The sequence below is a fragment of the Panthera tigris genome, chromosome A2 (assembly GCF_018350195.1).
Source record: "Panthera tigris isolate Pti1 chromosome A2, P.tigris_Pti1_mat1.1, whole genome shotgun sequence".
In the NCBI taxonomy this organism is placed as follows: domain Eukaryota; kingdom Metazoa; phylum Chordata; class Mammalia; order Carnivora; family Felidae; genus Panthera; species Panthera tigris.
The window spans coordinates 8299140-8325096 of record NC_056661.1 but is presented as its reverse complement, the minus strand read 5'-3'; the positions used below and the strand labels follow the sequence as shown (position 1 = coordinate 8325096).

The 25957-nt window shown below is 47.8% G+C and overlaps 1 protein-coding gene across 8 annotated transcripts in view; it reads right to left on the bottom strand.

The window, feature by feature from the left end:
• Nucleotides 1–12885, bottom strand: part of SMARCA4 (SWI/SNF related, matrix associated, actin dependent regulator of chromatin, subfamily a, member 4) — an 89799-nt gene extending 76914 nt beyond the window's left edge. For all 8 annotated transcript variants that reach the window (XM_042978189.1, XM_042978188.1, XM_042978190.1 and 5 more), the window contains exon 1: nucleotides 12726–12885. The gene's annotated coding sequence lies outside the window, so the exon portion shown is untranslated. The remainder of the gene's footprint in view (nucleotides 1–12725) is intronic.
• Between the last annotated feature and the right edge of the window lie 13072 nt (nucleotides 12886–25957).

The window sequence follows — 25957 nt, the reverse complement described above, 5'->3', positions numbered from 1 at the left end:
CCCCCAAACCCTGGTGCGCCCCATCAGGGTGCTGGCGTCTGCACGCAGACGCGTACCGACAGGCCCCCAGCATCATGATGGAGAGGACAGGAAAGTGGAACGGGAGCAGCTCTCTGGTCCCGGGCGTGAAGAGGGAGCATCGGATTCACTCGCACGGAGCGTCAGCACACCTAGGCGTATGGCTGGATGAATCCCAGATCAGACCGAACACTTCCGACATTCTCGAAGGCATCTGGGCCCCTCCCATGAAGACCACCCCACCCAGAGGGAAACACTGCTCTGCCTCTACCACTCTTCGGTTTCACCCGTTACTGAACTGCATCTGGAAAAAAAAAAAAGGAAGAAAAACCCACGGTGGTATCCTCTGACTCTTCTGCGAGGGGCACCCACGTTGCTGGGACGGTGGTCCTTCGTTCTTCTTCATCTGCCCACTCTCCTATTCGCAGACCCTGTGCGGCCAGGTTTGGGCTGTCGCGACTAAAGCTGCTACCAACGTCATCTGGCAGACGCACGCATTCATTTTCCTTGGGGACCCAGGAGTGGAACCGTTAGTCAGAGGAAGGCATAAATTTGGCTCTGGTAAGTATCGCCAGCTTTCCAAATCAGGACCACAGTCCCACACACCGCCATCCCCGCAGCAGAGGGTAATGCGTTCCAGCTCCTCTCTGTCAACGCTGGCGCTCGGCACTGTCGGTCCCTGTAACTTGTAACTGTTCCAGTGAGTGTATAATCGTATCTTATAATTTTCTTTGGCATTTCCCTTGCAACCAATGGCATCGAATCCCTTTCTGTATGCTGACTGGCCACGGAGATACTCACTTCTGCAGAGGCCCTGTTCTCACTAATGCTTCACTTGGGGATATGTGTGGTTCCTCTCCCAGTCTGGGTCTCACCCTTGCTTGCATTCTCCTAAGGGTGTCTCGGGACGCAGAGAAGTTCTTGTTTATTTTCTGCCTTTTCATTTTTTATTTATTTTAATATAATTTGTTGTCAAGTTGGCTAACATACAGCGTATACAGTGTGTTCTTGGTTTGGGGGGTAGATTCCCATGATTCATCGCTTACATACAACACCCAGTGCCCAGAGAAGTTCTTATTTTAATGGCGTCTTATTTATCAGGTTTGTCCTTACATGGCTAATGGTTTTGGCGTCCTGTTCAAGAAAATTTTTGTCTCCCTGAGATCGTGAGAAACATGTATTTGGTTTCTGCCTTCAGTTTTTGACTAAAACCCTCAGGGTTTCCTCAGGGATGGGAGGGTCTTTTATTCTAATGAAGGGACTCTGGGTGGCTCCTGGATAGCTTCAGGATGGGGGCTGGTTGCCAGAAAGACCAAACCATGACTAGAAGCTTCAGCCCCATCCTCCAAAGAGGGGAGAGGAATTGGAAAGTGAATTAATACACGTCTACATAATAAAGCATCCATAAAAACTCTAAGAGGCTAGGAGAGCTTTATGGGTTGGTGAGCACATCCATGTGCTAGGAGGATGGTGCATTCCTACTCCATGGGGACAGAAGTTCCTGGGATCAGGATCCTTCTAGATCTCAGTTTATTTACTTCTTCATACGGCTATTCATCCCTATCCTTTACAATATCCTTTATAATAAACTGGCAAACATAGGTAAATGGCTCAAGGTTGGTGAGCTATTATATCAAATAATTAAACCTGAGAAGAGGGTCATGGGAACCCCATTTGTAACCAAGTTGGACAGAAGTGCGGGTAACCTGGGGACCCACTCCTTGAGACCGGTGCCTGCAGTGGGGGGGCAGTCTTGTGGGACTGAGCCCCCAACCTCTGAGGTCTGCACTAACTTTGGGTAATCAGTGTCAGAGTTGAAGTGTAGGACACTCAGCTGGTATCTGCAGAAACTTGCTCGGTGTGGAAAACCCGTACATTTGGTGTTAGAGTGCTGTGAGCAGAGGAAATCGGTTTTCCTTTACAATCTCAAGGTCACGGAGATAGAGGAAGGAAAGGGATATTTTCAACTCCAGAGAGACTGTGACTTGCTCCGCTCCCTAGGGATTTACAACTGCTGAGGATGTTACCAGTCACAAAGAAGCCACAGGGAAGATGACCCAGCCAGAGCGGGGAGGCAGGGCTGCGTGTGGACTTTACCACTTGCCAACCACATGATCCTAAGTGGGCGACTTAACCTCCACCAGCCCGTTTCCTCCTCCGTAGGCTGGTGCGGAGGCCAATCCCCCCCTCAGGGGTCACAGCCGGCATCCCTCGAGTGAACGCAAGCAAGGCTCGTACAGGCAGAAAGTGATGCCGCACTGCAGGCGAAATCCAGGGCCTCCACATTCACCGAGCGGTCGCTTACTGCTTGTCACTACTGACCCAGAAGCAGCGGCCTCCTCTTCTCATAAAGACATGAGTAAACCAAGCCACGGAGTAAGTAACTGCTCTGGAGAACGTGCTTCCTAAACTTAGCCTCCCCCGCAGGACAAACCTCAAAGGATGCTCCTGTCCAGAAGTGCTCAGGAACAAACCCAGGAAGTAGAGGTTGCACAAGGCAGCTTTGCGGAACCGGAGGAAGAACACTGGCTGCCTGAAGGCCGCGCGGCCCCGTGTAAAGACCGGCTGTCCCAAGTGATGAGGTCCGCCCTGGCAATCGACAGGCAAGATCTGAGCTGCTGCAAATTCTCCCTTGCCCTCTCGGATCCCGCGGACACAAATGCGGTGTTGTTACCCGCCATCAAGCCCCTTTTGGCCAGCCAACCCTTCTTAAAGGGCAGGGGTGGGCCTGGCCCTCGAGGGAGCTGCGTATGATATGGGACAGGGCACTACTGCGATCCAGCGTGGTGTCCGCTCAGGAGGGCCTGAAAGCTTGGCCAGAAATTTCAGAAGGGAGGTGGATCTGAGGGCAAGGACCAGCCCAGCCCTCTCCCCACCCCTTCTTCCCTCATCACCAAACACCTCCACCTTTCCTATACAGTAAACTGAGGATTTGGCATTTTCAGCAAATTCCTTGGGTCCCCAAGGTTGTCCTATGGTCCTAGGGTTTCAGGTGGCTTCCATCATTCAGACCAGACTCCTGCAAGTCTCCCTGTGATGAGTCACTTGGTGTCTGGGCTGGAAAAAAGAAGGTAATTAAACACAAACACTGAAATCCATCTCAGACCAGTCAGCCACACCTAAGCAGCACAAGGGGACAAACAGTACCACCACTAGCACGTATTTCTGGGAGCCTAAGCGTGTGTGGCCTGTGGGTCAAGTGCGTCTGGGGGCTCCATGAGAAGGGAACAGAACCTGGGAATCTGGGCAGGCAGCCCAAAGGAATGTGATGGCAGATAAAACTACTCCGGGGCAAGAATCAAAACCCTGAAAGCTAAGACATTCGACAGGTTACAGGATGAAAAAAAAATGGGTTCCCAGGGCCAACGGGTCTAGAAGTGACGCGGTCTTATCACCTTGATTTCTCTGAGCACCCCAAGTGCTGAACAATCAGAACCCCCACACTATCCACGCCCCAGAAGCGAGACGCTATCAAACATGAATGAAGTAGCTTCGTGCACACGGATGTGGAGGAAGGTCCGCGATGAAGCAGAGGAAAGAAGGGGGCACCAACGTAAGGTGTGCTTGGCCCAAGCCCCACTCTGCTGAGAGGAAGAACGTACGCGAGCTCATCTGCACGTAGAGACCGGTCCCAAGAAAACGTGCCAAACTGTGGTTGGCAGCGGCCGGCAGCTCTCTCAGGAGGCGTATGATGGGGAACTGACACTTTCCACATCACAGAGCTCTGGTGTTTTTTGTGTCGGTGTGCTGTTGTTTTTTTACAATAACCTTCTACTACTTTTGCAATCCTATGTGTTCTTTTTAAAAAACACCAAAACCAACCAACCAACCAACCTACCTAGATCAGAAAAAGACCTGGGAAATAAATACCCAGAAGAAGATGGCCAGGGGGGTGCCTTTGTGGAAATAAAAGAGATGAAAGGATTTGAGGATTGCATTCTTTTCTACTTTCAACTTCATCAAAATCATCATTTAAAATAGAAACATCTATTGACGTTCAAATGCGGAACCAGACTGCTTGAGAAGTAGGTCTTCTTCTTTCATACCCCCCTTCGCTTTGCTCTTATAAAAAAGACCCATGGTTGCAACAACATGGATGGATCTAGAGAGTATAATGCTAAGCGAAGTCAGTCAGATGAAGACAAATACCATAGGATTGCACTCGTATGTGAAATTTAAGACACGAAACAAATGAAGAAAGAGAAAAAGAGACAAACCAAAAAACAGACTCATTAACTATAGGGAACAAAGTGGTGGTTACCGAGGGGAGGGGGGGTGGGGGGATGGGTGGGACAGGTGAAGGAGATTAATATACTTGCCCTGATGAACACTGAGTAATTTTTTTTTTAATTTTTTTTAACGTTTATTTATTTTTGAGACAGAGAGAGACAGAGCATGCACGGGGGAGGGTCAGAGAGAGGGAGACACAGAATCTGAAATAGGCTCCAGGCTCTGAGCTGTCAGCACAGAGCCCGACGTGGGGCTCGAACTCACGGACCGCGAGATCATGACCTGAGCCGAAGTCGGCCGCTTAACCGACTGAGCCACCCAGGCGCCCCAACACTGAGTAATTTGTAATTCTTGTTTTTTTTAACTTTATTTATTTTGAGAGAGAGACAGAGAATGCAGGAGTTGGGGAGAGGCAGAGAGAGATTCTCAAGCAGGCTCTGCATTGCCAGCACAGAGCCCGATGCAGGGCTCAAACCCACGAACTGTGACAGTATGACCTGAGCCAAAGAGCCAGATGCTTAACGGACAGAGCCACCCAGGCACCCCACTTCAACCACTACGTCATACACCTGAAACTAATATAACACTGTATGTTAACTATACTGGAATTAAAATTGAAAAAAGAAAATTAGTAAAAAGAATGGTGGTGGCCACCCACTGCAGCAAGACAGACGGCAGCTAACAGGCGATAAGGACCCTCTAAACTCTGCTTGCTGGGATTATGGTATGTGGGTTTTCTTCTCCCATCTTGCCTGGAAATGAGCACTGTCCTTAAGTTTGGCCCCAGGAAAGCTGCTACGTTGCTTTTTGGGCACAGAGAAATTTGTTCCCTTACGTGTCTCATCAGCAGACACACTGTGGTCAAGCCATGGCAGGGTTCTCAGACTCATCAAGGAGGCTGGGCAGGATGCCTTTCAGCAAAAGCAGCTTTATTTGTTACATTAAAACTACAAAATGAGGTTTCCCCCCATACTCTACTAAGCAAAGCGTCCACACCCGAACGGATGGTGTGGGGCGCACTGGTCTGTGAACCTGAAAGGACGTATGGGACGAGGCATCCGCTGTCTCAGGGAACATATGGATAGCTTATTCCTGAGACGGTGCTTCCTCAACATTGGCTGTTCCACAGCTGGCTGTTGGGCATTTTCTTTGCAATATAATTAAGTAGCAAAACCTTGCCCTACATTTAAAAAGGAATATAGTTCAGAAACAAACAAAAACCTCTGTCATGGTAATTAATTACAATGTCTTATCAGTTCTACCTAAAACGTAAACACACCAAGTCTGTATGTTACTAAGTACAGTAGTTCCTCTCCTCAAACCCCCCCATCCAGGTTTCACTTTCCAGTTTCAGTTACCCAGGGTCAATCGTGGTCTGCAAGCAGATGATCCCTGCACCCCCCGCCCCCCTGACCCCGCCGGGCTGGGTTTTGCCAGAAAATCAATTGTAGCTTAACGGTGCATCACAACGCCTACATTACTCACCTCACTTCATCTCATCACACAGGCATTTTATCACCTCGCATGGTCACAAGAACAGTAAGTACAGTATGATAAGGTGTTTTGAGAAAGAACACACTGACACACTTTTATCACAGTACATTGTCACAATTGCTCCATTTTATTATCGGTTGTTGTTGTTTACCTTAAAAATAAAACTGTCAGTTAACTTCCCAGCAAAAATGGGTTTATTTGGGAGTGGCAGGGAATTGCAATCCGGACAAGCAAACTATGGCAAAACCATAAGCAAGTCTAGGGAACAAAGAAGAACGCTCTTTTATGGAAGGAATGGGGGGCGTCAGGAGGGCTGGTATAAACTAGAAGCAAAGGGGCAGGTAGAAGTGTAGTAGTGTTTCACTGGCTGAGTTGTGACAGTCTCTCATTGGCTGGGCTGTTGCTGGGGCAGAAGAGAAACCTTTCTTCCTCAGCTGGGGTAGTCAAGTACTGTGACCTGCAAGCTTTGACTTGCAAGGTAGGTGTGTTCCTGTTGGGTCTGCAACCAATGACAAGCGTTGGGGTTTGAGAGCTACCCCTTCTGTCTCCCCCATTCACTTTAAATGAGGTTTCCTGTCATTAATTTTCACGTTGCTAATCACTTACAGTGCCTCGACTGTAAATTAAACTTTACCGTAAGTATACATGTATAAGAAGACACAGTACAGATAGGGTTCAGTACTATCCATGGTTTCAGACAATCACTGGGGGCGGGGTGTCTTGGAACGTATGCCTCATGGATATGGGAGTCTACTGTACTATTTTTAACACTAGGAATTATGCATCATTTTATTCATTGGAATCCACACCTCCTTCCCTTTAAAAAATTTTTCATTCAGGGGCACCTGTGTGGCTCAGTCGGTTGAGCATCTGACTCCTGATTTTGGCTCAGGTCATGATCTCAGGGTCTTGAGACCGAGCCCCGAGTGGGGCTCTGCGCTGAGCGTGGAGCCTGCTTAGGATTCTCTCTCTCTCTGACTCTCCCCCGTACAGGTACTCTCTCTCAAAAATAAATAAACATTAAAAAAAACTTTTTTGAAGAGCACCTCCTCATCTAAAAACACATCAGAAGAGGGGCACCTGGGTGGCTCAGTCGGTTCAGCGTCTGACTTTGGCTCGGGTCATGATCTCACGGTCCGTGAGTTCGAGCCCCGTGTCGGGCTCTGTGCTGACAGCTCAGAGCCTGGAGCCTGCTTCGGAGTCTGTGTCTCCCTCTCTCTCTGCCCCTCCCCTGCTCGTGCTCTGTCTCTCTCTGTCTCAAAAATAAATAAAAACATTTAAAAAAAATTTTTTTTTAAATAAAACACACCAGAAGATGTGAAGACATGATGACAACCTGGCCGGTTCTCTGCCCTTGTGGAGTTCATGCTCTAATCCAGCAGGAAGATGCAGTGTCTCCACTGAGAGAACACAAACACTTTCCGATCTATCCACTAGACGGGCATTTGTCAAACTCTTTTGACCACGGTCGTCGGTCACGACATGACCCAGCAAACACACATCAAGTAAATCCAACCAATTTTACAAGTCTGTCCTGACCACGTTCCCTGTGAAACATGGATAGACTCTCTCCTTTTTCTCTTTTTAAGGCTGATCAAGTCACACTGGGTGGATGTCATGACCTGCTGCTGGGTCTCTTGTGGTACCTGCTGTATAGTCAACACAGAGCACAACACACAACTTGTGGAGAGGGCAGGAGAGAAGTCCCCCCAATAACAGCGGCACACAAAATGCAAGAATGGCCAGGGAGGCATGGTGGCCATACCTGTGGAGTTCTACCTGTGACAGACCCTGCCAGGTACCTCAAATATCGACTGAGAACCAACTCTGTGCTGAACAAAGTACCAGGTACTGGGCATCCAGCAGCCAACAAAATCCCTGCCTCGTTGGAACTGACGGTTCCTGGTGGAACTGACAACAGAGTGACAGAGGCGAGCACACAAATAAGTATGACACGATGTTACGGGGGGGTGGAAGTGGTATGAACTTCCACTGTGAAAAAAATAAGCAGGGTTAACCATCAAGCTGGCAGGAATCACTCTTTCAATCATAGTGGCCAGGGACGGGCTCAGTGAGGGGATACATCTAAGCAGACACCTGAAGCGGAAAGGGAGGCCAACCATCCAGTGGGTGGGCAAGGGACCACCAACAAGTACAAAGGCCCCGGGACGGGACTGTGCTGGATTAGAGCAGAGGAGGGATGCGGCAGGAGACGAAGTCAGAGATGAGCGGGGAGAGCAGATCGCAGGCCTGAAGGGCAGCAGTGAGGAGGTAAGAGTCTATTCTAGGTTCAAGGGAAACCCTCTGGAATGTTCTGGGCAGGGCAGTGACACGGTCTGATGATGGTTTTAGAAGATTTCTCTGGACACAGTGATGGAACAGATGTAAGGGTAAAAGAATGAAAGGAGTCAGTGGTGACCAAGGTAACCAACAGGGTCTCAGCACATATCTTTTGAAATATAAAAGGCGCCCCCTACCCCCTCCCCCCCCCCCCCCCCCCCCCGCCTGCCCCTGCCTTGAGCCAGGTTTGGCAAAGCCCAGACAGGCTGGATTTCACCTCACATCCTTTGGTTCGATACTGGTGACTGGAGGTGCCAACTGGGGAGGCTATGGGAGGACCAAGGGTTTTCTGCTCAGAGAGGTTAAGTCATTGGTCCAACATCACACAGGAAGTAGAGTCCTGCCTCAAGTCTGTCTGACTCCAAAGCCTGAGTAACGAATTTAGTCTAAGTATCAAAAGGCAGGACAGCCCGGAAGGGTGCAAAGTGCAGGCAAATGGAAGCACTCTGACAGGCAGGAATATCCACAGCGTGTTCCCAGGAGGTGGGCACGGGCATTCAGCACAACAGCAGACCAGGCTGTGACCAAAAGCACACCCAGCAGTCATCAGGGCCAGATGTAGCTCTCAGGGCCCAACAAGCAGACCCCTGTGCTGCATCGTCACCTTTAAGACAATGACACCACCCACCGTGCCCCTTTACTGGGACTTTTGGTGCAAATCAAGGTGGCACACGTCAAATCCCGTCCCCTCTGTAACAGGTAAGGCAGCAACTGCCACGCAGCCACCTGCTTCCTGAGCCAGTGGGGCATGACTTACCAGCGAAACGAGAACTTAAACCATCCCAAGGAGCCATTTTAAAGCCCATTGCTACTAAAAATGGGGTCCGTCCTCCTTTATCTCACACACTGAGCAAAACCCAGACAGTAACAAGTATCCACAGGCGAAAATGAAGACATGCTTCATTTAACAAAGTAACAGTCCCCAGGCAAAGCTCTGGAGACCAGTCTAGCCGCAAAGGCATCGAAGGGGCCTGGGCTGGTTTATGCCGTGCTAACACTTACCTCTTTTCTAAAGAAAGCCCCTTCTCTGAGGGAACTGTAAGGAAATGGATGCATCCCTTCCGTTCTTTCTGCCCTGTGCAATCCAACTGCTCAGCAAACCCAGCTGGGTACCCGGCACTACCCTCAAGGCCAATTCCCTTACATGAAGATGATTCGAGGTCAAATTTCTCATACCCATCAAATCCATGTCCTGAAAAATTAGTATCATCAGCATGCAGTTAACAAAAAACTCCAACTAAGATACTACCAATCATATCGATGAGCCTTATGCTTCTTAGGGATGATCTCCGTAAGGGTGACAGCAATGGCAACTCCATTTAGCCTCAGACCTGATTCTGATGTGCTCCCCCGCAGACATTTCCCCCCAAGATTCTGGCAGCTGTTACCTCCCCTTTACTGGAGGTTTTGCACATCCCTTTGATTTGATTTTTTTTAACTTCAATTCTCTCTTAAGTGTTCCAATCAATGTTACAAGTCATGAGGAAATATGTGAGATGGGAAACAAACACTTGATATCTTCCAAAACCAAGGCCACCGAGCACACGCCTCTCTTTCCAACGCATTATGGTGAAATCACACGCTTACAAGTTTTCAATGATGGAAGACAAAACAGAAGAGCTGATTCCTTTGAACCACTTTGAAAACATACAGAACTCTCACAACAGGGTAAAAATGTATTCTGTATCTCAACCTGCCAGGGTGTTGTAGGAACCCTAACACGTGACAATAGCTACCAACTATTTAGCACTATGTGCCAGGCACTGTTCTGAGCACTATACAGTTGTCGTTGTTTAGTCCTTGCAACAATCCTAGTAGCTGGGTACCATTACTGTCTCCCTTTGCAAATAAGGAGATAGATATGACTGAATGAGAACAGGGCCCTTGTCTGCCTGTTCCTGGCTGAATCCCCAGCCTCCGTCAGGGCCTGGCTTGTGGCAGGCTGTCAAAGCCCACTTGTTCGAATGGGGAATGTGAGGCTGGGGAACTTCTTGCACAACTCCAGGGGGCGCCATTCATGTTGTGTTCTGTCTATGGTGGGTGTGAATGGGTCCCTCTGTGTGACGGCAGCCTTAATAACTGAGGCCAAAATTGGCTGGCACATCTGAGGATTCACTAAGTGCTGGGAACTGTCACCTCCGTTTCTCTGAGGCACCAAGAGGGAAAGTGGCAAAGCCAGGAGTCAAACCCACAAGGCTGACTAGAACCCTTGGTGAAGAAATATCCCTAAATGTCAGTTGCTTCACCGGCAGAATGCTGTTCTCACCCAACACACCTCATCCCATAACAGAGAAGACAAGGGGCTGGTCTAGGGCTACCTCTCAGTGTTCTGAGGGTCCATAAGGTGTGACAAAGGTATGTGGCACAGAGAGGAGCATTTATGATCGCCATAAGTATGTATGCACCAATTTTAAAGAAACTACAATATATATATAACCAGCTCATCAAACCTGGGCTTCTTGGGATATAGAATGATTCTAAATTATGTTGCTCACTTTTTAGATAGTCAACATATATATGTCTACATATATATAAACACGTACACACAACAAACAACATCACCTCCAATGAAGTGAGTGTTCCCTATAGTGACGGCAGTGTGTGAAGCGGCTCCCCATGTCATGTTCTCAACCCTGACAACTGTTTGAGGCAGCATTGCTGTCATACCTGTTTCACAAGTGGGGGGACCTGCTGGTAAATGCCTTGCTGGAGGTCAAACTAGGATTTAGAAAGCTAGGTGTGAATCCAGGAGGTCTGATTCCAGAACTAGCAGTCCTGACCACCACCCCACACCCTCATTCCCTGGCGACAATGGCCTGTTAAACCAACACGGGCAACGAACGCTTACTGCTTACAACCCACCCCCAGTCCTGCATCAAGCATTTCACACATAAATCCACTCCATCCTCCCCGGGGCTCTCCTCATTCACTCCACAAATGTTCCCTAAGGACCTACTATGTGCCAGACCCAGGGGACACTCTGGGAGACCAAGCAGACATGATCCCTGCTCTGATGGCCCTCAGAGAAGAATGAATAATTACAAACTGGGGTAACTGCTACACAAGAAAGGATCAAGGTGATGTGCGAGTGTAGCACTGCACAGCAACGACCGGTCCAAGGGCTCAAATGCACTGGCCCTGATTCTGAGTAAAGGCCCCCTCTTCCACACAATCTCGATGATCTCTGGCCCCCATCGCTCCCCCGTGCATCTACTGTGTTCCTCGCACAGGAAGGGTAGTGAGGATTCCATGACAGGCCACAGGGAGCTGTTCCCACCTTTACCATCTGTTCCCCTACAAGACTGGAGAGGCTCCTCAGGGCATCCAATCACCAACCATCTAACACCCAGTAGGGACTCAACAAATATTTGCTCAACAATGAAGGAGGAGGGGGTGCCTGGGTTGGCTCAGTCTGTTAAGCATCTCAGCTGAGGTGGAGACCAACCCCCTCTCCCCACCTTCAGGCTCTGCAGAGCCAGCTTGGGATTCTCCTTCTCTCTCCCCTTCCCCACTCACACTTTTTCTCTCTTAAAATAAACAAACATGGAAAAAAAAAAAAATGAAGGAGATTGGGCCTGACAATTAACAACAGCACTTCCCACTTATCAGAAACCATTTTACAGGTTTTCACCAACTCTATTTGTGGCATTATCCCCATTTCACAAATGAGGAAACTAAAAGGTTCAGAGAGATTAAGCTATTTATCTAAGATCACACAGCTAAGTGACCGACATCGACCCTAAGCAAACTCCAATCCGGTCTGTCAGTTCAAATTGAAAACTTGTTTCAAATTCCTAGGAAGTGACTTTTGCACGTATTCCCTACTTTTCCCCCAAGGATTCACTGGGGGCAAAAAAAACCAAGACTCGTGTCTTCAACACCACCACAAAACACTCTCCGAAAGGCCCACGTTTTAAATAAAAGCCTTAATCTGGAAAATCAATTGGAAGGAAGGCGAAAGGATGCAAAACAAAAACAATGCTTTCAAGAGCAAACAGTTCTACCCGTCCTCCCTCACTCGCTCTAGACTCCCCACTTTAGGGCAAACATTTTTGAAGTCGCCGCTTGCAAGAGGTTGGGGGAGTTCTTTACTTTTCCTTGAAAAATCTAGACTACGTGATTTTCTTAAATAAAATTTTAGGTCGGCTAACCCAAAGGGGCTGCTAATGCTAATGCTCGTTTCCAGGCGACACTAGACTCATTTGGGGTTTTTCCTACTGAGCCCCGGCCGCCACCTCCCCCAAAAGACATTTGGGTCGGACCCGTTACAACGTAGCCAGAGAAGCCCCAACGCCATGCTATTGTTGCTGCCGCGACGGATACGGCGACTGGGGGCCGGGACACCGGCCCGCCGAGGAGGCGGAGAGCTTTGTCCGGCGACCCCGGCGAGAGCGCGCGCGCGGCCTCCACGCGGCCCGGGCCCCCACCCCACGGCCCGCGGATGCTGTAGCCGCCGCGGCCTCGCTACACTGTGGCCTTCTCCGCGCGCGCGGTGCCGGCCAGGCTTCTTGACCCTCGGGCGCCGCCGTACCCCAGCCCCGCTGTGGGCGCCGGCGGCCCCCTCCCCCCTCGGCGCCCCGGCTCCATTCAAACCGTCCTCCCAAGCCCCGCGCCACGCTCCCCCCGCGGCCCGCGTTCCTTACCGAGAGCCGCCGGCGCCGTCGCCTTCCCGGCGCCGCCCCCGCCCCTCCGCGCGGGGCCGGGGGCAGAGTGGGCGCCTCGCCTCTCCTCACGAAACAAAGAAGCCGCCGCCGCCACCGCCGCCGAGAGAGGGTAAGTCTCGCGCGCGCGCCCGCTCGCCTCGGCCGCCCCCCCACGCCGCCCGCGCCCCCGCTGCGCGCGCACTCGCCAGCTCCCCTCCCCCCTACGGTCGGCTTCTCTCGCTTCCGCCGCCCGCCCGGCCTCGTGCGCGCGCCCGTCCGCCCTTCCGCTCCCAGCGCGCGTGCGCGTCCGCTCGGGGCCTAGCGGAGGTAGGCGGGACCAGAGAAAGCTGGCGCTCCAGATGTTCCCCCGCGACTCAATCCGGGAAGGTCTTGCTCATGCGCACCGGCGTCTTCGTCCTCACGCTGCGTCCCCACGCTGCCGAGCATGCGCAGAGCGGGCGCCACTGCGGCGGTGGCTGCGTTGGTTCCCGCGGCTGCGGCGGGGGGTTGGGGGATGGGATGGGATGGAATGGCGGCGGGGTCTGCAGGGAAGGGTTGGCCGAGGGGCTTTGAGACCCGCAGATGAAGACCCGAGGCCGTGCGTAAGGTCGGGAGGCGGGCAGGCTAGACTGGGGCCAAGGGCGGGTCTGGGAGCTGCTTTTTTTTTTTATTTCTGGTTGGGGGATGGCGGGGTCTGTTCAGCAAAGCCAGGTGGCCTTCGATCGTGGCCTTTTTTTTTTTTTTTTTTTTAGAACTTACCTAGCACTGTTGGTTTGGCAAATAATTTTTGACCTACTACTGAGTCCTAGGACGCAAGTGCTGTGGCACCGCACAGACGATCTCAACCGTTGTGGAACTAGGAAGGCAAGCGAGAGGCAAGAGAAATAAGTAAAATACATTGTGTTGGGACGGAAACGTGGAGAGTCGTGGAAATTTTAAATGGAGCAGCCAGAGAAGGCGTCCCTGGGAAGATGTTGGAGTCAAAACATGAAAGAGCCTTGTTCTTAGTGTGAAGGACCTGAGCCTCTAGGCCTCTTCTCTGTGTTTTGAAAGGGTCTCCAGTTGTTTCAGTTCTCCGAGTGGTCAAGTGCTCCCCTAAGTCAGGGCCCACAGCCTGTCCTTGTTCCTGCCTCCCTCAAGCCTGCTCTTAATCTTCAGGTCTCAGCCGACAGAATCACCTCAAGCCTCACCTCCTTTTGGTCACTGCCTCCTTTTTCTTTCCTTCATGTTTGAGTGCCCTTTTTATTGTCTGCCTTCTTACCCTCAATTTAAATGGCAAAGATGTGGGGCACCTGGATGGCTCAGTCAGTTAAGCGTGGGACTCTTGACTTCAGCTCAGGTCATTACCTCACGGTGTGTGGATTCGAGCCCCACATCCGGCTCTGTGCTGACAGCTCAGAACCTGGAGCCTGCTTGCTTCACATTCTGTGTGTCTCCCTCTCTCTGCCCCTACCCCGCTTGTGCTTTGCCTGTCTGTCTCTCTCTCTCAAAGATAAACATTTAAAATAAAATAAATGGTAAAGATGTTACCAATTTAGTCACTATTGAATACCTAGCATTTACATCTACGTACAGATAAATCATTGTGGTGTTCCGGCCGCCCCCTATGTGATACTTTAATTAAAAAAAATTTTTTTTAATGTTTATTTTTGATAGAGATAGAGCATGAGCTTGGGAGGGGCAGAGAGAGGGGGAGACACAGAATCTGAAGCAGGCTTCAGGCTCTGAGCTGTCAGCACAGAGCTCAACACAGGGCTCAAAACTCATGAGTCAGGAGATCAGGAGATCATGACATGAGTCGAAGTCAGACACTGAATCGACTAAGCCACACGGGTGCCCCTAAATTTTTTAATTGAAAGAATAATGCAGATGGATTGCCAATTAAGTGTGTATCATGGCTGCATTAGCTCATTGCTGCTTTTTTTTTTTTTTTTTTGGTACGGTTTTCCAATTTATTTAGAAAAATAGACTCTGAATTCATGTTCACCCCGGGGGCTACGTGGGATGACAGTAAGGAGACACCTGAAATGAGCTGAGGAACGTTAAGCACTAGTATCTGAAGGCTGGGAGCAGAAGCTAGGGACCTGGTCCCTCTAGTTCAGAGTGGGGACCCGGCTCCCCTCTCATCCTCCCCGTTCAGTAATCTTCAGCCATGGCCAGTAGGACAAGGCTGGTCCAGCCCTGGCAACGGGGGCAGCCCATACCCCACCCATCCCGGTCACCATACTGCTCCCCACGACACTTGCAATATTGGGTAGACCGTGAGATCTCAATGCTGGAGTCCGAAAAGACCTGGACCCAAAACCTGACTCCACTGGTAGTAGCTGGGTGTTGCCAGAAACATTTACTGGACTCTTCTGCACTTTCCTTTCTTCACCTGTACGATGGAAACAATAACAACACTCCCCTCCACAGATTCCTTATGAGGAATCTGTGGAAGCAGGCCACCTGGGAGTTTTCTGAACCTTAGCTCATGATGTTGAATAATGCACATGAAATGGGCAAGTGGGGTCTGAATTTCAGTCTCGTTCCCTCAGGTGGTGTTTCTTAAACGTCCTTGATGTACTAAACACTGAGCTGGTCCCTGGCCTCCAGTGGTACGCTGAGCAGACAGTGTCCTGGTCGTGATGTGGACAATCTGTGAGTTCAGGTGACCGTCTCCCATATTGATCAGCTAATACATGATAGGAAAATGTTAAGTGCAACGGAAGAAAGGCCCACAGCGCAGAGATCATAACGGGACCCTCCTGGAGTTGAGCACTCAAGTCAGCTAGACCTCTCGGAGAAAGACGCGCTTATGCCAAGTCGCAAAAGATGAGCAAGGGCCGGGAGGAGGAGGGCACTAGGTAGAGGGAACAAGATGTACCAGGCCCCCGAGGAGGAAGAGAGCGTTGGAACAGAAGAAGGCCCATTTGGCTGAGGAGGGCAGATCAGCGACAGCTACGCTGGGCGGGGCCTCGTAGCCTGCGGTGAGGCTCTTTAGCTTTTCCCTGACCAAGTTGGGGAAGTATTCGAAAGGCTTTAATCAAGAGAGTCCCACAGTTACTCATGCTGCAGGGTGGAGTCTGGGCTGAAGGGGAAGAAGGACGGGAGGTGATGAGTCCCTTTAGGCCATTGCCACGGCCCGGGGTAGAATGGATGGTGGCCTACGGTAGGGTGAGGTTGGTAGACGTAGAGAGAGGTGGAGGAAATTGGAGGTAGAATGGATAGAAGCTGAAGAAATAGACCTGAGAGGTGAAAGCGTGAGCAGCTTTCTCTGCAGGGGAGACCATGAGGACATGAGAATGGCGGCAAGGAAGGAGCTAGAGTCCTGCTTTAAGGGCAAGATGTCTATCGGGAACAGTTTCGTAGACCAGTGCTTCGTGGCTGTACGTTGGGATCCCAGTGTAAATAAAACTGATGCCTTTAACGCTCAGGGTCTGCGATACGTGTTACGTTCATTTTCATGTGTGGCGTGAGTTAAAATGAAGTTCATTGTTTTCTGGAGGGATATCTAATTGTCCCAGCCCCAGTCCTGAAATGTCTGCTCCCACATTGAATTACTGTGGCACTTTTGTCAAAATCGATTCACTGTTGAAGCATGAGTCTGATTCTGGATTCCCAGGTTTTGTTATTGATCGATAAGTCTACATTATGCTAAGACCACACTGTCTTGGTAAGTGTAGCTTTATAATAAGTCTTGAAATCAGGTACTCCTCCGAATTTGCCCTTTTTAAAAATTGTTTTGGTTACTCTAGGTCCTCGCATTTCTGTGTAATTTTAGAATCAGCCTGTCAATTTCTACCAAAAACTGCTGGGATTTTGAGTGGGATCGCATTGAATCTGTAGGCCAATTTGGGGAGAATTGTTACCTTAATATTACATCCTCTGATCCATGAACATGGTGTATCTGTTTATTTAGGTCTTCTCTAACTTCTATTAAATTTGCTCTTTTCAGGCCTTTCCTATTCCACTGGAATGACTCTTCAAGCTCACAGGCACCTGCCTGTTGCTAAACGCAGGAGTCAATTCTCATCTTCACTTTCCCTGACCCTCTGGCAACAGTTGACACGTTACCTCCTTAGAACATTCTATTCATGGGGCGCCTGGGTGGGTGGCTCAGTCGGTTGAGCGTCTGACTTCAACTCAGACCATGATCTAGTGGTTCACGAGTTCGAGCCCCGCGTCGGGCTCTGTGCTAACAGCTCAGAACCTGCAGACTGCTTTGGATTCTCTCTCTCTCTCAAAACTAAATAAACATTAAAAATTTAAAAAAAAAAAAAAAAGACATTGTATTCACTTGGCTTCCAACGCACCGCACACTTCATATACTTCTGGGTTTCTTCCCATGCCAATAGCTGCTCTTTCCCAGGCTCCCTTGTAGCTTCCTCTTCTTCCCACTCACCTCTTGGTAACGAACTACCCCAGGACTTGGTCCCCTATCTGTATTCACACCCTTAGCTTCCAGTCTTGTGACCTTAAGAAACCATCTACATCCTAGGTATCTAACCCAAAGGAATAGAAAATAGGTACTTGAACAAATACTTGAAAACAAATATTTATTGCTGTGCCACTACTCACCAAAGCTAAAAGTTGGAAACAGTCCAAGTGTCTGTTAACAGATGAATGGATGGACTGTGGTGTACACATTCAATGGAATGTTCATCCACAAAAAGAAATGAAGTTCTAATGCATGCTATGAGGTGGGTGAACCTTGAAACCGTGCTAAATAAAAGAAATCAGACAGTCTGTTGCAAATGCCCAGAATAGGCAAATCCATACAGACAGAAAGCAGATTGCCCAGGGTCTTGGGAGAAGGGGGAGGGAATACCTGCTTGATTGGTTCAGGGTTTTATTTGGGGATGATGAAAATATTTTGGAACTAGATAGACGCGGAGCTTACACATTGTGAATGCACTAAATACCACTGAGTTGCTCATTTTCTTTTTCTTTTATTTATTTATTTTTTTTTGTTTATTTTGAGAGAGAGAGAGCGCGAATGGAAGAAGGGCAGAGAGAGAGAGAATCCCCAGCAGGCTCCATACCACCAGTGCAGAGCCTGATGCAGGGCTCAAACTCATGAACCATGAGATCATGACCTGAGCTGAAATCAAGAGTCCAACGATTAGCCAACTGAGCTACCCAGGTGCCCCTGAATTGTTCATTTTAAAATGTCTAATTCTGTAGGGCGCCTGGGTGGCTCAGTCGGTTAAGCATCCGACTTCAGCTCAGGTCACAATCTCACGGTCCGTGAGTTCGAGCCCCGCGTCGGGCTCTGGGCTGATGACTCAGAGCCTGGAGTCTGCTTCCGATTCTGTGTCTCCCTCTCTGTCTGCCCCTCCCCCGTTCATGCTCTGTCTCTCTCTGTCTCAAAAATAAATGTAAAAAAAAAAAATTTTTTTTTAATGTCTAATTCTTTAGGGCGCCTGGGTGGCTCAGTCGGTTAAGCATCCGACTTCAGCTCAGGTCACAATCTCACGGTCCGTGAGTTCGAGCCCCGCGTTGGGCTCTGGGCTGACAGCTCAGAGCCTGGAGCCTCCTTCGGATTCTGTGTCTCCCTCTCTCTCTGCCCCTCCCCCAATTGCACACATGCTCGCTCTCTCTCTCTCTCAAAAACAAATAAAAAGCAATTAAAAAAAAAATGAACAACCCAACTAAAAAATGGATAAGCCTGGACAGACACCTCACCAAAGATCTATAGATGGTAAATAAGCATATGAAAAGATGTTCAGGGTATTGCAAATTAAAGCAACAGTGACATACGACTGTACACTTATTAGAATAGTGTAAGTCCAACTTGGAAAACGCCAGATGCTGGTGAGGATGTGGAGCAACAGGAACTCTGTTTCACTGTTCGTATAAATGGAAAAGAGCGCAGACACTTGGGGAGACGGTTTGGCAGTTTCTTATAAAACTAAACATAGTCTTCCATATGACCCAGCGTTTGCATACCTTGATAATTACTCCAAGGAGCTGAGAACTTAGGTCCGCACGAAAACCTGCATATAAATGTTTATAGTGACTTTATTCATAGCTATCAAAATTTAGAAGCAACCGGGACACCTGGGTGGCTCAGTCAGTTAAGTGTCCAACTTCATCTCAGGTCATGATCTCCTGGTTAGTGGGTTCGAGCCCCGCGTCGGGCTCTGTGCTGACAGCTCGGAGCCTGGAGCCTGCTTCGGATTCTGTGGCTCCCTCTCTCTCTGCCCCTCCCTCATTCATTCATTCTCTCTCTCTCTCTCTCTCTCTGTCTCTCTCTCAAATAAACATTTAAAAATTAAAAAAACAAACAAACAAACTTGGAAGCAACCAAGATGTCCTTTACCAGATAAATAAACTGTGGGACATCCAGACAATGGGATAATAGCATTAAAAAGAAATGTACTCAGGCTATGAAAAGACATGGAGGGACCACAAATGCATATTCTAAAATTAAAGAAGTCAATTTGAAAAGCCTACATACTGTATGATTCCAACTCTGTGACATTCTGGAAAAGGAAAAACTGGAAACAGTGAAAAGGTCATTGGATCTGAGGGATTACAGGGGAAGGAGGGATGAATAGGAGGGCACAGAGGATTTTTAGGGCAGTGAAACTACTTTGTATGATACTGTAGTGGTGGATAACATGTCATTATACGTTTGCCCAAACCCATGAAACCTACAACACCAAAAGTTGATCTCAGGTTGTGGGTTTGAGCCTCATGTTGGGCCTAGAGATTACTTAAAAATAAAATCTTTGGGGGTGCCTGGGTGGCTCAGTCGGTTGAGCGTCCACCTTTGGCTCAGGTCATGATATCACAGTTCGTGAGTTCAAGCCCCACATCGGTCTCAATGCTGTCAGCCTGTCAGCACAGAGCCCTCGTTGAATCCTCTGACCCCCTCTCTCCCCCCTCCCCCAGTTATGCTCTCCCAAAAATAAATATTACAATAAAAATAAAATATTTTTTAAAATAGATTTCAAAAAAAGAGAGGGGGCGGGGCACCAGGGTGGCTCAGTCAGTTTTGCATCTGACTCTTGATCTCAGCTGAGATCTTGATCTCAGGGTCATGAATTCAAGCCCCACATTGGGCTCCGCGCTGGGCGTGAATCCTACTTAAATAAACAATAATAAAATAAAACTTAAAAAAAAGAATGAGAAAATGTTTGCAGCATCACTCCCTGTATGGCAAAAATAAAATTCCCAGTGGGTTTTAGCAACCTTGGAGTCTGCATGGTCACATCTACATTTTTATGAATCTGTCGTTTATTAGGTGGACGTTTTTCACGTGCCTCTGCAGATATGTTAGAGTTTTCCAGAGATGAGGATAGTTCATATACATGTATATATGTACATATATATTTGTTCTCTTGCTTTTGTTATGAACACAGACAGGCATACCTCATTTTATTGCACTTTGTAAATACTTCGTTTTTATAAACTGACGGCTTGTGGCAACCCTGCATTGAACAAGTCCATCAGCATAATTTTTCCTACAGCATTTGCTCACTTCCTGTCTCTATGTTATATATTTCGGTACTCACAATATTTCAAACTTTTTCGTTATTTTTATATTTGTTCTGTGGTCTATGATTATGATTCACTGAAAGCTCAGATGATAGCATTTTCAAGCAATAAAGTATTTATTTATTTATTTATTTATTTATTTATTTGTTTATTTTAATGTTTATTTACTTTTGAGAGAGCATGAGTAGGGGAGGGGCAAAGAGAGAGCAAGACACGGAATCTGAAGCAGGCTCCAGGCTCCGAGCTGTCAGCACAGAGCCTGACACGGGGCTCGAGCTCGCAAACCTCGAGATCATGACCTGAGCCGAAGTCAGACGCTTAACCAACTAAGCCACTGCAATAAAGTATTTATTAATTAAGGTATGTACATTGTACATTGTTTTTGGTTTTTTTTTAGACATGATGCTATTACACACTTAACAGACCACACTATAGTGTAAACATACTTTTGTATGTACGAGGAGAACCCAGGATTCATTTGACTTTCTTTACTGCGATATTCACCTTATAACGGTCTGGAACTGAACCCACAACATCTCCAAGGTATGCCTGTGAGTGTGTGTGTGTGTGTGTGTGTGTGTGTGTATAAAACAGAGACAGAGAAAGGGGGTAAGAATTATTTGGAGGATTTGGTTCACATAAATGTAGGGGCTGACAAGTCAAAATCTAATCTATCGTGTATACATCACATTACCCATTCATCTGTTGACGGGCACTTGGGTTGCTTCCACATCTAGTCTGTTGTAAGTAATGCTGCTATAAACATGGGTGTGCAAGTATCTTTTTAAGTCCCCAATGGTAATCTTTCACAAAATTATAGTATATGATATTATGGTAGCGTATATGTATGCATATACCTATATACACATATACATACATATGTGGCTAACAAGTCAGAAATTCAGGGAGGAGTAGATGTTGCGGTCTTGAGTCAGAATTCTACAGGGCATCATGCTAGAAATTCAAGGAGGGTTTCTATACAACAGTCTCGAAGAGAATTTCTTCTTGGGGAAACCTCAATCTTTACTCTTAAGACCTTCAACTGATTGAGGCCCATCTACATTGTCTGGGGTCACAGCCACTTTACTCAAAGTTGACTGCTTTAAATGTTAATTACAACCAAAATAATACCTCCACAGCAACATCTGGGCTAGTGTTTTACCAAACAACTAGAAGGCATGGCCTGCCAAGTTGGTACATAAAATTAACCGTTGCCAAGAAAACTGGACCTCCCTCTTGTAGGACTTGAATTACAAAGCTTACCAAAGTCCAGTGTGTGAAAATGTAAAAATGCATCTCCTTCAATTGCAATTGTAAAGTGAATAATTTTTCAGTAACCTCTTCGGACCTCCCTTGGAACATGAAATTGCTTTTTTTTTTTTTTAGTTTTTTCACATTTATTTTTGAGAGACAGAGATAGAGCATGAGCTGGGGAGGAGCAGAGAGAGAGGGAGACAGAATCCGAAGTAGGCTCCAGGCTCTGAGCTGTCAGCACAGACCCCGACGCAGGGCTTGAACTCATGAACAGCGAGATCATGACCTGAGCCGAAGTCGGACGCTTAACCGACTAAGCCACTCAGGCGCCCCTGAAATTGTTTATTTATTAAAGAAACATATTTATTCCTCAAGCATATCCTACTGCCCTGAAAAATAAGCCTCACAAGAAAGCAATTTCCCCAGACCAAGCAGTGAGATGTGTAGTATAGAAAACAGGAAACAGTCCTTCCAAATACAAACCCAGGGCAATAGAGTTCTTTTAGCAGGCAGCCCAGGTTTTCACTGAACTTAGGAAATAACCAGCATGGCACTAACAGTGGATACCTAACTACCCACATTTGTCATAATTTTATTGTTTTTTTTTTTAATGTTTTATTTATTTTTGAGAGAGAAAGAGAACACAGGTGAGGGGGGCAGAGAGAGACAGGACAGAGGATCTGATGCGGGCTCTGAGCTGGCAGCAGCGAGCCTGATGTGGGGCTTGAACTCACGAACCGTGAGATCATGACCCGAGCCAAAGTCAAACCCTCAACCGACTGAGCCACCCAGGTGCCCCTATTGGTGTTTTATTCTAGCTGTAGTATGTTTTATTTTAAGTTGACTTTGTTAAACTTTTTGGAATTATTGCGGTTCAGGCCTCCATCAAGAGTTTTACATATGTGTTTTACATATGAGTTTTACAGTTTTACATATGTGTACACATGATAGGTTGTGTGTGTGTGTGTGTGTGTGTGTGTGTGTGTATAACATAAAATTTGAGCTACGTTTGAAATATTTATAGACATTTCACCATAGAGGATATACAGATGGCAAATAAACACGTGAAAAGGTGTTTAGTCAATATCGTTACCCCTTAAGGAAATGTAAATTAACACCACAGTGAGAAATCACTACCAGCTAACAGAATGGCTAAAATGAAAATGACTAACAACACCAAATGCTGGCGAGGACATGGAAAAACTGGAATACATTCAAAAACACGTGGAACATACACGTGGCTGATACGTCTTCTGCAGGCAGGCATGTAAGATGCTGCAGCCTTTCTGGAAAACAATTTGGCAGCTTCAGAAAGAAGGACACAGACAACTATCACATGACCCGGTTAATTGCACTCCTGGCGTTTATCCTAAAGCAATGAAAACATGTTCGCACAGAAACCTGTGGGTGAGAGGGTGAATGTTCATAGTAGCTTTGTATGGAACAGACAAAACCTGGAACCAGCCCAGGTGTCCTTCACACAGGTGAATGATTGAACAGACCTTGGTCAATCCATACTATAGAATACTACTCAGCAATAAAAGGGAGTGAACTATTTTAATTTTTTAATTTTATTTATTTATTTGGAGAGAGAGAGGGCGCACTAGAGTGAGGGGCAGAGAGGAGAGACAGAATCCCAAGCAGGCTCCAGCCGTCCGTGCAGAGCCCATTGTGGGGCTCGAACTCACAAACTGTGAGATCGTGACCGGAGCCGAGGTTAAGAGTCAGACACTCAACCGACTGTGCCACCCAGGCACCCCTGAACTTTTTTTTTTTTTTTAATTTAAGAGAGACAGAGGGAGAGAGAGAATCTTAAGCAGGTTCCACACTCAGTGTAGAGTCCAAAACAAGGCTCAATCCCATGACCCTAGGATCATGACCTGAGCCCAAACCAAGGGTTGGATGCTCAAGCAACTGAACCATCCAGGCACCTTGGGAGTGAACTATCGATTCCTGCAACAACCAGAATGAATGAGTCTCTGGGAAATTATGCGGAGTACCAAAATCAAATAAAATAACATCAATTTCAAAAGGTTACAATGTATCTGATTCTTATATAACATTTTTGAAATGGCAACATTTTTTCAAGACCCGGGGAAGAAGAGCAGTTGGAAGAAGGAGGGAGGGGGGGGTTGTAAAAGGGCAGTACCGGGGATGGTAGCCGTGTTGGAACAGTTTGTATCTTGACTGTGGTGGTGGAGATGGAAACCCACACACGTGATAAAATTGTATGGAACTTAATACATGCATGCAAACAAATGAATACAGGTAAACCTGAAGAAATCGGAGTAAAATTAATGACTTGTATCAATGCCAATATCTTGGCCGATAGGTCTCAGGACTCTAACCGACGTTTGCACATCGATGTTCCTAGCAGCATTACTTACAACAGAGAAGATCTGAAAGCAGCCTAAGTGTCCGTCAACAGATGACTAGAGAATGTGATGAATACATACATTATTCAGCCTTAAAACGGAAGGAAATTCTGACCCCTAGTACAACACGGGTGAACCTTGAGGATATTATGCTGAGTGAAATAAACCAGGCACAAAAGGACAAGTATTAATATGATTCCACTTCCATGAAGTAGCAAGAATCCGTAAATTAATAGAGGCACAAAGTAGAATGGAGGTTTCTAGGGGCTAGAGGATGGGAGCTGGGAAGTTGATACTGAACGGTGACAGAGTTTCAGTTGAGGAAAATGAAAACGTTCCGGAGATGGTTAGTGGTGACGTTTGCACCACAGCATAGATACAATTAATGCTACTAAATTGTACACTTAAAAATTTTTTTAATGTCTATTTATTTTTGAGAGAGAGACAGAATCTGAAACAGGCTCCAGGCTCTGTGCTGTCAGCACAGAGCTGGACACAGGGCTCAAACCCACAAATTGTGAGATCATGACCTGAGCCAAAGTCAGACACTCAACAGACTGAGCCACCCGGGCGCCCTAATTGTACACTTTAAAATGGTAAATTTTAGGGGCAGCTGGGTGGCACAGTCAGTCATCCGACTCTCGATTTTGGCTCAACTCACGGTCTCACAGTTTGTGGGTTCGAGCCCCACGCTGGGCTCTGCACTGACTGCCCAGAGCCTGCTTGCGACCCTCTCTCTCTCCCTCTCTTTCCCTCTCTCTCTGCCCCTCCCCTGATGCTCTCTCTCTCTCAAAATAAATAAATAAACTTGAAAGTGATAATTTTATGTTACATGTTGGGCGTGTTCCGTCTCTCCTGCGCTTGTGAGTGAGCGTGCGTGCGTTAAATCACACTTCTTGTGTGGCCTTTCTGGGTCTTCTCCCCCGAAGGCGCCGCAGAGCGGCATTGGGATCTGGCCAGCACACCCATCCTCCCAGCTTCCCCTCCCTCCCAGCCTGTCCAGGATGAGGGAACACTTGAATCTCTGGTTCTGTCACACTCCCTCAAGGTCTGGAGGAACAATGCACAGCATTCTGCGGTCTGTAGAACTCACTGCCCAGCTTTTATACCACGAGCTGTGTGTAATGTCTGCTTAGTTAACCTCACCTGGCCTGTCAGTGCTTATGTGAATTGGGGCCAATGAATAGACCAGTAGGTGCATCTGCTTATCAAATGATCTCGTAAGACATGCTGGCTCTCTTCTCAGTCATAATGCTACCCCGATTGCTAGAAGAAAATGAAAAAGGAAAGAGGTCCTCCCCTCTGGAAGCTGCAGTCACATTGGGCAGCAAGACAATTTAAATTAGGGGCGCCTGGGCGGCTCAGTCGGTTAAGTGTCCGACTTCGACTTGGGTCATGATCTCAAAGTTCATGAGCCCACGTGGGGCTCTGCACTGACAGCTCAGAGACTGCTTGGGATCCTGTCTCCCTCTGCCCCTCTCCTGCTTGCGCTCTCTCTCTCTCTCTCTCTCTCTCTCAAAATAAATAAAAATAAACTTTAAAACAAAAAGACAATTCAACCAAAATGAGTTGATTTAGTCCTATGTATTGCACAACTCCTCTGCCCTGATGGAGGTGGTGTTCTAGAGAAATCAACAGAGAACATTAGCCTGTGCATGCTTCCCACCTTCACCAAGAAGGCACACTGGGAAAGGGGGCTTGTTCAAAACACAAGCCTGGAGAATCTCCTGGAGGCTGAGACCCTCTCGGGTGGAGCTCTGGAATTTTTTTTTTTTTTTAATAAAAAGTACCCAAGATAGGGGTGCCTGGGTGGTTCATGATTTCGGTGCAAATACACAAACTCCCCAACTTACCCTGCAGGCTCGCCAAATCTCAGAGAAAGACAGCAGACCTCCAAGGAGGGGTTCCCAGTTAGTGTGACCACGTGATTAAAATTACCATTTTGGGGGCCGCCTGGGTGGCTCAGTCAGTTAAGTGTCCAGCTTCGGCTCAGGTCATGATCTCACGGTTCATGAGTTGAAGCCCCACGTCGGGCTCTATGCTGACAGCTCAGAGCCTGGAGCCTGTTTGGATTCTGTGTCTCCCTCTCTCTCTGCCCCTGCCCGACTCGTGCTGTCT